Below are 10,055 nucleotides of genomic sequence, written 5' to 3'. Positions count from 1 at the left end.
GCTCTTGTGGCTTAGGAGCAACCAAGGTGGGCATAGAGGACAAGTAGGTCTTCAACTCTTGCAAGGCTACATCTACTTCCGGAGTCCACTTCATGGGCCCCGCCTTCTTCAAAATATTGAATAACGGTAGGGCGCGCTCGGCAGACTTGGAGATGAATCTGCTTAGCGCGGCAACGCATCCTATTAGACGCCTCACATCCTTGACTGTCCTTGGTGCTTGAATCTGCTTGATAGCTTTAATCTTTTCGGGGTTGGCTTCAATCCCCCAATGGGACACGAAGAACCCAAGAAGCTTGCCGGAGGGAACGCCAAACAAACATTTCTCCGGGTTGGGCTTCAAGTTGATCTTGCGCAGATTAGCAAATGTCTCCTGCAAATCCTGAATAAGGATGGCCCCATCCTTGGTTTTAACCACAATATTATCCATATAAGCTTTAATGTTTCTGTGCAGCTATGGCTTGAAACCTATCTGGAGTGCCCTTGCAAAAGTAGACCAGCACTCTTTAATCCGAATGACATGCGGACTAAACAGTACATACCACATGGAGGGATGAACGACGTCTTCTCTTCGTCTTACTTGGACATGAAGATCTGATGATACCCAGGATATGCATCCACAAAGGAGAGCAAATGACAACCTATAGTGGAATCCACAATCTGATCGATGCGTGGCAAGGGAAATGCGTCTTTCGGGCAAGCTTTGTTGAGATCTGTGAAATCTATGCAAAGCCTCCACTTCCCATTAGCCTTCCAGACTACCACTGGATTTGCCAACCACGTGGGGTGTAGTACTCCCCTAACCAAACCAGCCGCTTCAAGTTTCTTAATCTCTTCCGTAATGAATCGTTGCCTCTCCAAGGCCTGCTTTGGGACTTTCTGCTTGATAGGTCAGGCGTGTGGGAAGATAGCAAGGTGGTGCTCAATTACCTCCCTGAGAACACTGGGGATATCAGATGGTTGACAGGCAAACACATCGATATTCGCCTGTAGGAAGGCAACGAGCGTGCTTTCCTATTTGTCATCGAGGGTGGCGTTGATAGTGAAAGTACCATCAACCCTAGCCAGCCCTGCTGGGACGTTCTTCACGTGGGGTGCAGTGACCTTGGATCTCTCGCCGTTGGAGCTCTCTGGCAAGTCATCAACAGGTGCAGTGCACTCCGAAGAGGTACGCTTCCCGGATTCCTTGCCAGTGTTCTTGCTACCCTTCCTCTTTCTTCTATCCTCCTTGGCGGGAACTGCTACTGCCGCTGCCTCTGCCGCGACTGCGTCCTGGTACATCTTGTCCACACAAATGATTGCATCCTTCTCATCTGATGGGATGGTAATGACTCCCAAAGGCCCATGCATCTTCAAGGTGTTGTAGGCATAGTGAGATGCCGCCATGAATTTAGCCAGGGCTGGGCGGCCAAGGATCCCATTGTACGATAGGGGGTGGTCAACCACATCAAACACAATCTTCTCAGTCTTGTAGTTAAGCTCTCCCCAAAACGTTACCAGCAACGTGATCTTTCCCTTAGGATGGCTCGTGCCAGGATTAACTCCTTGAAACATACTGGTAACTTCTAGCTCTTCCTCTAATATCTGAAGCTTGCTGATGACTGCCGGGGAGATCAGATTCAACCCGGCCCCGCCGTCCACCAACATCTCCGTGACCTTGAGGTTGTGAATTGTTCGAGAGACCAACAACGGCAAACACGCTACCGCAGTGGTATGTCTAGGATGATCCTCTTTGTCAAAGATGATGGGAGTGCGCAACCATTTGAGCAGCTTCCGGGCCTCTCGTGCTGGTACCATAGATTGACTCCTCATGCCCACTGCTTGACCTGGTGGTGAGAGGTATGCAAAGATGCACCCCCTCACTGGTTTCCTCTTCATCCCCTCCATCACTCTCATCATCACAGGCTTCCTTCTCTCGACCTCTAGCAGGTTTTCCTTGGTTCCGAAAGGGTTTGCCGGGGCAATTTACTTCACCGCCTTGGCCCTTACCGCCAGCAACATTCTGACCCTTTTCACTATCACACTTCTCATACTCTGCTCTTTGTCTCCTAACAAGCTTCTCAACCTGATAACACTCTTGAAGGTCGTGGCCTTTGGTCATGATGAATCTTGCAATATGGCCCATCACCTTTCCCAGCCTTCTCGGCAGCCGTGGCATCCCGGCAGTCAACACACATGGCAACTTCCTTGCTGGGGGCCTCAGCTTTGGCCTTCTTGCCGGTACTAGGTGTAACCGATACTTCAACAGTCATCACTGTATTATATATCCTTCCGCTTCTTGTTGTGCTTCTTGCTCTTCTACTGATTGGTTGATTCGTCATCATCCTCTGAATCAACATTGGTGCAATCTTTCTCTCCAGGCAACTTCCTGCCCTCCTCCATCTGAGCAGACTTATCCACCAAGGTGTAGAGCTCCTTCACAGTCTTGGGCAACCACACGTTCATCTTGGAATGAATCCGGCGGTTGTGCACATTGGACTGGAAGGCAACTATCACAACTGCTGGATGGATGTTTGGGGTGTTCCTATGAACTTTGCTGAATCTCTGTAAATACTTACGGAGGGTTTCTCCTTCCTTCTGTTGGAGAAGCTGCAAGTCGATGGGCATGCCTGGCTCTTGATGGCCGCCGGTGAAGGCGCGAATGAACTCATGGCACAAGTCTGCCCATGACGAAATGGAATTCTCTGGCAGGAGCATCAGCCAAGACCTCACATTGGACTATAGGACCAAATGGAAGTAGTTGGCAAAAAACCTTCTCATCTCTTCCCCCGGCAGCCTGAACAGTGATGGTGTAGATGCTCAGGAACTCTGTCGGGTTCATGCTCCGATCATGCTTCTTAGGTATCTCTGGCTTGAACGTGCAAACAGATGGTCAACGGACTTGCCGCAGCTCACGAGTAGAGGCAGGGCACCCAACCTCGAAAGGTAGGCACCCGCCAATACCGAGCGCGGGTTCGTCGACGTTGGGGCTGTCGCACCCATTGGTCCGGCGGGGGTCGTCGCGGCCTTTCTCAACAACGACGTGCGTGTCTCCTCTCCGCCTATCCTCCGGGGCTTGCCATCGGCCTGGACGTGCTCGAGGGTTATAGAGGCCATCGAGACATTGTCAGGGTCTTCATTCTGCTATGCTCGCGCTGGCTGCCATGGTGGGGATTGCACTGTGGGGGTAGCCCCTTTAGTAGGGCCAGCAGCACGAGCAGTCGTCGTCGCTTGTGGAGGCCATGGCAGGCCAGCTTGCTGTGAGCCCCCAGCTTTAGTGAAACCAAGCAGACTTTGGATGGTGGCACGCTACTCGTCCATCTGCTCGGCTGCTGGCAGGAACCTGAGCAGCAGTTGAGCCCGTGCCATGGCCTTAGTGGCTGTACTCGACATGGGTAATGATGAAGTAGATCGCACTGTCGCTAGGCTCCAAACGGCGCCTGCGGTAGCAGCACCATGCCCCCGCGGTTGCAGAGCAGACACCTGGAGGGCAGGGTGGTGCGGCGAAGGCGCTCGAGGGCCAGCGGCTCCATCGGGCGCAACAATTTGGTCGACCTGTCCTGAGGGAGGTGCGTGCGCTGCGGTTGCTCCCGTGGTGGGGGTGGCCGAAGGGCGGCGATTCACCCCGGATTGAGCGTCATTGGTATGGTTGTGCCCGGCGGCGAGAGGAGGGGGCGCAGATGGAGTAACCCCCTCACGCATAGCTTGTGGAGCGTGGCCGTCGGGGCATAGCTGATGGTATTCTCCTCCGATGTCTCCCGCTCCTGTGTCAGCCACGGGGGAAGTGGTGACGGTGCCTCCTGCTCCGACCACGTCCCCAACAACGTCTATGTCCTCGTGCACCTCCACATTTCTCGCAACATTAGAGGCCGCGGGCGGCCGAGCCTTCGAGGTGGATGAATGAGCAGAAGCACTGGATTTCTTCTTGGGCACATGGTCGATGGTTCCATCGAAGGTGAGGACAATGATGAAGATGACACGCTCCACACGCCTTCAGGTTCGCGCAAGCGAGCCCCCTATCATGTGCGCCAAAGATGTCGTGGGAAACCACGGCCACCTATGGGACCAGAGGCCCCTTGCTGGTTCAGCAGGGGGGTGTCGTGTTGGACAAAGAGCAGACAAGCGTGGGGTGATACATCTCCAACATATCTACTTTTCCTAACACTTTTCCTCTTGTTTTGGACTCTAATTTGCATGATTTGAATGAAACTAACCCCGGGCTCACACTGTTTTCAGCAGAACTACCATGGTGTTGTTTTTGTGCACAAATAAAAGTTCTCGGAATGGAACGAAACTTTGCGAGGATTTTTTATACCAATAAAGAGAATTTCTGTAGCCAACAGCCACCGGAGGGGGGGCACCTGGGTGGGCACAACCCACCAGGGCGCGCCTACGCTCCCAGGCACGCCTAGGTGGGTTGTCACCACCTGGTGGCCCCACAGACCCTGAAACCGACGCTATAAAACCCTATTTTTCTAGAAATAAATCAGGAAGAAAGAATTATCATGATCCATGAGACGAAGCTGCCGTCACCTCCTGTTCTTCATCGGGAGGCCAGATCTGGAGTCTGTTTGGGGCTCCGGAGATTGGGATCTTCGTTCTTTGTCATCACCAACCCTTCTCCATCGCCAATTCCATGATGCTCCCCACCGGGAGTGAGTAATTACTTCATAGGCTCGCTGGTTGGTGAGGAGTTGGGTGAGAATCATCATGTAATCGAGTTAGTTTTGTTAGGGCCTGATCCCCAGTATCCACTATGTTCTAAGATTGATGTTAGTATGACTTTGCCATGCTTAATTCTTGTCACTTTGTGCCCGGGTGCCATGAATTCAGATCTTAACCGTTTATATTATCACCATTATATCCATGTTCTAGATCCGATCTTGCAAGTTATAGTCACCTACTACGTGTTATGATCCAGCAACCCCGGAGTGACAATAGTCAGGACCAGTCCCGGTGATGACCGTAGTTTGAGGAGTTCATGTATTCACTATGTGTTAATGCTTTGTTCCGGTTCTCTATTAAAAGGGGGCCTTAATATCCATTAGTTTCCAATAGGACCCCGCTGCCACGGGAGGGTAGGAGAAAAGATGTCATGCAAGTTCTTTCCATAAGCACGTATGACTATTTACGGGATACATGCCTACATTATATTGTTTAACTGGAGCTAGTGCCGTATCACCTAGGTTATAACTGTCTCATGATGAATATCATCCAACAAGTCACCGATCCAATGCCTACGAATTTATCTTATATTGTTCTTGCTAATTTACTACTGCTATCATTATTGTTGCACTTGCTACAACTACTGCTATCACTGTTACCGTTACTATTGCTGCTGCTACTATTATCAAAACTATCATATTACTTTGCTACTGATCATGTTGCTGCAGTTAATTAATCTCTAGGTGTGGTTAAATTGACAACTCAGCTGCTAATACCTTCAAATATTCTTTGGCTCCCCTTGTGTCGAATCTATAAATTTGGGTTGAATACTCCACCCTCGAAAATTGTTGCGATCCCCTATACTTGTGGGTTATCAAGACCTTTTTCTGGCGCTTTTGCTGGGGAGCATAGCTATATTTCTTGAGTCACTTGGGATTATTATCAACTTATCACTATGAAGAATCTGAAGGATGCTAAGACTAAGATTTTTTTCCTCAAAGACGAGGGGAGGTAAGGAACTGCCATCCAGTTCTGCTTTAGATTCACCTTCTTTTATAAGTAAACTTGCAACACCACCACATGCTATCAATACTAATATGTCACAAGTTTTTTATGATGCTACTTCTACAATGAATGATGCTTATGATGATGCTAGTACCTTGCTTGATAAAGATGATGTGCCACTTGGTGACTTTCTTGATGAACGAATTGCTAGAGTAATACAACATGATGTTGTTGAATCTGATGATGAGCCTGAAACTGAAACTCCTGAAACACCTACTAGAACTAGCCTTCCTAGATATGAATTGCCTAAGGTACTGGAATGTCACAACCCTAGTTTAGCCTTTGCTTATCCTTGTATGATCATCATGTCTAAATTCTGAAATTTGAATTGAGGAAATTTTCAAAGCCTCAGAAACCTTTTAAAAATAATCAACATTTAATTCTCATCAAATGAGTCCAAAGAAATGTTCCTGTTACTCTATGGAAATATTGGTAAGAGGTAAAATTCGAACCAATATTTTTGGAATCACAAATATATTTATTTTGGGCCTTTGACTTAAATCAATGACATATTTGAGCTGAATTTATTTCTGTTATATAAGAAATAAAGTTCAAATATTTTTGTAAGTTGCCTGTGACCTTGAACTAGTTCTTGAGGTCACATAACAATTTACAAAAAGTTCAAAAAATGATTTGATGTTTTAAATCAAATCAAAACCAATTGCAGAGAATAGAAAACATTAATAAATAGAAAACCAGAGAGAGAGAGAACCTACCTAACTTACATGTGCAGCCACCTGGCAGCCCAAGTGGCCGGCCCAGCCCACCTCCTCCTCCCTGTCGTTATCCACCTCCTGCCAGTAGGCAGGAGGGCGTGTGCCTCCCACGCGCGCATGCGGCCCCGGCTGAAGGAAATATGCCCTAGAGGCAATAATAAAGTTATTATTTATTTCCTTATATCATGATAAAAGTTTATTATTCATGCTAGAATTGTATTAACCGGAAACATAATACATGTGTGAATACATAGACAAACAGAGTGTCACTAGTATGCCTCTACTTGACTAGCTCGCTAATCAAAGATGGTTATGTTTCCTAACCATGGACAAAGAGTTGTTATTTGATTAACGGGATCACATCATTAGTTGAATGATCTGATTGACATGACCCATTCCATTAGCTTAGCACCCGATCATTTAGTGTGTTGCTATTGCTTTCTTCATGACTTATACATGTTCCTATGACTATGAGATTATGCAACTCCCGTTTGCCAGAGGAACACTTTGTGTGCTACCAAACGTCACAACATAACTGGGTGATTATAAAGGAGCTCTACAGGTGTCTCCAAAGGTACATGTTGGGTTGGCGTATTTCGAGATTAGGATTTGTCACTCCGATTGTCGGAGAGGTATCTCTGGGCCCTCTCGGTAATGCACATCACTGAAGCCTTGCAAGCATTGCAACTAATGAGTTAGTTGCGGGATGATGTATTACGGAACGAGTAAAGAGACTTGCCGGTAACGAGATTGAACTAGGTATGGGATACCAACGATCGAATCTCGGGCAAGTAACATACCGATGACAAAGGGAACAACGTATGTTATTATGCGGTCTGACCGATAAAAGATCTTCGTAGAATATGTAGGAGCCAATATGAGCATCCAGGTTCCGCTATTGGTTATTGACCGGAGACGTGTCTCGGTCATGTCTAGATTGTTCTCGAACCCATAGGGTCCGCACGCTTAAGGTTTCGATGACAGATATATTATGAGTTTATGCATTTTGATGTACCGAAGGTTGTTCGGAATCCCGGATGTGATCACGGACATGACGAGGAGTCCCGAAATGGTTGAGACATAAAGATTGATATATTGGAAGCCTATGTTTGGATATCGGAAGTGTTCCGGGTGAAATCGGGATTTTACTGGATTACCGGGAGGTTACCGGAACCCCCCGGGAGGTATATGGGCCTTAGTGGGCCTTAGTGGAAGAGAGGAGAGGTGGCCAGAGATGGGCCGCGCGCCCCTCCCCCCCTTGGTCCGAATAGGACAAGGAGAGGGGGCCGGCCCCCCTTCCTCCTCTCTCTCCTCTTTTCCCCCCTCCGCTAATCCTATTCCAACTAGGAAAGGGGGGGAGTCCTACTCCCGGAGGGAGTAGGACTCCTCCTGGCGCGCCTCTCCTGGCCGGCCACACTCCCCCCCTTGAGCCTTTATATACGGAGGCAGGGGCACCCTCTAGAGACACAAGTTGATCCACGTGATCATATTCTTAGCCGTGTGCGGTGCCCCCTTCCACCATAGTCCTCGATAATATTGTAGCGGTGCTTAGGCGAAGCCCTGCGACAGTAGTACATCAAGATCGTCACCATGCCGTCGTGCTGACGGAACTCTTCCCCGACACTTTGCTGGATCGGAGTCCGGGGATCGTCATTGAGCTGAACGTGTGCTAGAACTCGGAGGTGCCGTAGTTTCGGTGCTTGATCAGTCGGGCCGTGAAGACGTACGACTACATCAACCAAGTTAACGCTTCCGTTGTCGATCTACAAGGGTACGTAGATCACACTCTCCCCTCTCGTTGCTATGCATCACCATGATCTTGCGTGTGCATAGGAATTTTTTTGAAATTACTACGTTCCCCAACAGTGGCATCCGAGCCTAGGTTTTATGTGTTGATGTTATATGCACGAGTAGAACACAAGTGAGTTGTGGGCGATATAAGTCATACTTCTTACCAGCATGTCATACTTTGGTTCGGCGGTATTGTTGGACGAAGCGGCCCGGACCGACATTACGCGTACGCTTACGCGAGACCGGTTCTCCCGACGTGCTTTGCACAAAGGTGGCTAGCGGGTGACAGTTTCTCCAACTTTAGTTGAACCGAGTGTGGCTACGCCCGGTCCTTGCGAAGGTTAAAACAACACCAACTTGACAAACTATCATTGTGGTTTTGATGCGTAGATAAGATTGGTTCTTGCTTAAGCCCGTAGCAGCCACGTAAAACTTGTAACAACAAAGTAGAGGACGTCTAACTTGTTTTTGCAGGGCATGTTGTGATGTGATATGGTCAAGACATGATGCTAAATTTTATTGTATGAGATGATCATGTTTTGTAACCGAGTTATCGGCAACTGGCAGGAGCCATATGGTTGTCGCTTTATTGTATGCAACGCAATCGCGCTGTAATGCTTTACTTTATCACTAAGCGGTAGCGATAGTCGTGGAAGCATAAGATTGGCGAGACGACAACGATGCTACGATGGAGATCAAGGTGTCGCGCCGGTGATGATGGTGATCATGACGGTGCTTCGGAGATGGAGATCACAAGCACAAGATGATGATGGCCATATCATATCACTTATATTGATTGCATGTGATGTTTATCTTTTATGCATCTTATCTTGCTTTGATTGACGGTAGCATTATAAGATGATCTCTCACTAATTATCAAGAAGTGTTCTCCCTGAGTATGCACCGTTGCAAAGTTCTTCGTGCTGAGACACCACGTGATGATCGGGTGTGATAGGCTCTACGTTCAAATACAACGGGTGCAAAACAGTTGCACACGTAGAATACTCAGGTTATACTTGACGAGCCAAGCATATAAAGATATGGCCTCGGAACATGGAGACCGAAAGGCCGAGCGTGAATCATATAGCAGATATGATCAACATAGCGATGTTCACCAATGAAACTACTCCATCTCACGTGATGATCGGACATGGTTTAGTTGATTTGGATCACGTAATCACTTAGAGGATTAGAGGGATGTCTATCTAAGTGGGAGTTCTTAAGTAATATGATTAATTGAACTTAAATTTATCATGAACTTAGTCCTGGTAGTATTTTGCAAATTATGTTGTAGATCAATAGCTCGCGTTGTTGCTTCCCTGTGTTTATTTTGATATGTTCCTAGAGAAAATTGTGTTGAAAGATGTTAGTAGCAATGATGCGGATTGGATCCGTGATCTGAGGTTTATCCTCATTGCTGCACAGAAGAATTATGTCCTTGATGCACCGCTAGGTGACGGACCTATTGCAGGAGCAGATGCAGACGTTATGAACGTTTGGCTAGCTCAATATGATGACTACTTGATAGTTTAGTGCACCATGCTTAATGGCTTAGAATCGGGACTTCAAAGACGTTTTGAACGTCATGGAGCATATGAGATGTTCCAGGAGTTGAAGTTAATATTTCAAGCAAATACCCGAGTTGAGAGATATGAAGTCTCCAACAAGTTCTATAGCTAAAAGATGGAGGAGAATCTCTCAACTAGTGAGCATGTGCTCAGATTGTCTGAGTACTACAATCGCTTGAATCAAGTGGGAGTTAATCTTCCAGATAAGATAGTGATTGACAGAATTCTCTAGTCACCATCACCAAGTTAGTAGAACTTCGTGATGAACTATGAT

Source organism: Triticum aestivum, chromosome 1A, assembly GCF_018294505.1.
Source record: "Triticum aestivum cultivar Chinese Spring chromosome 1A, IWGSC CS RefSeq v2.1, whole genome shotgun sequence".
Lineage (NCBI taxonomy): Eukaryota > Viridiplantae > Streptophyta > Magnoliopsida > Poales > Poaceae > Triticum > Triticum aestivum.
Note: the sequence above shows the minus strand (reverse complement) of the source record.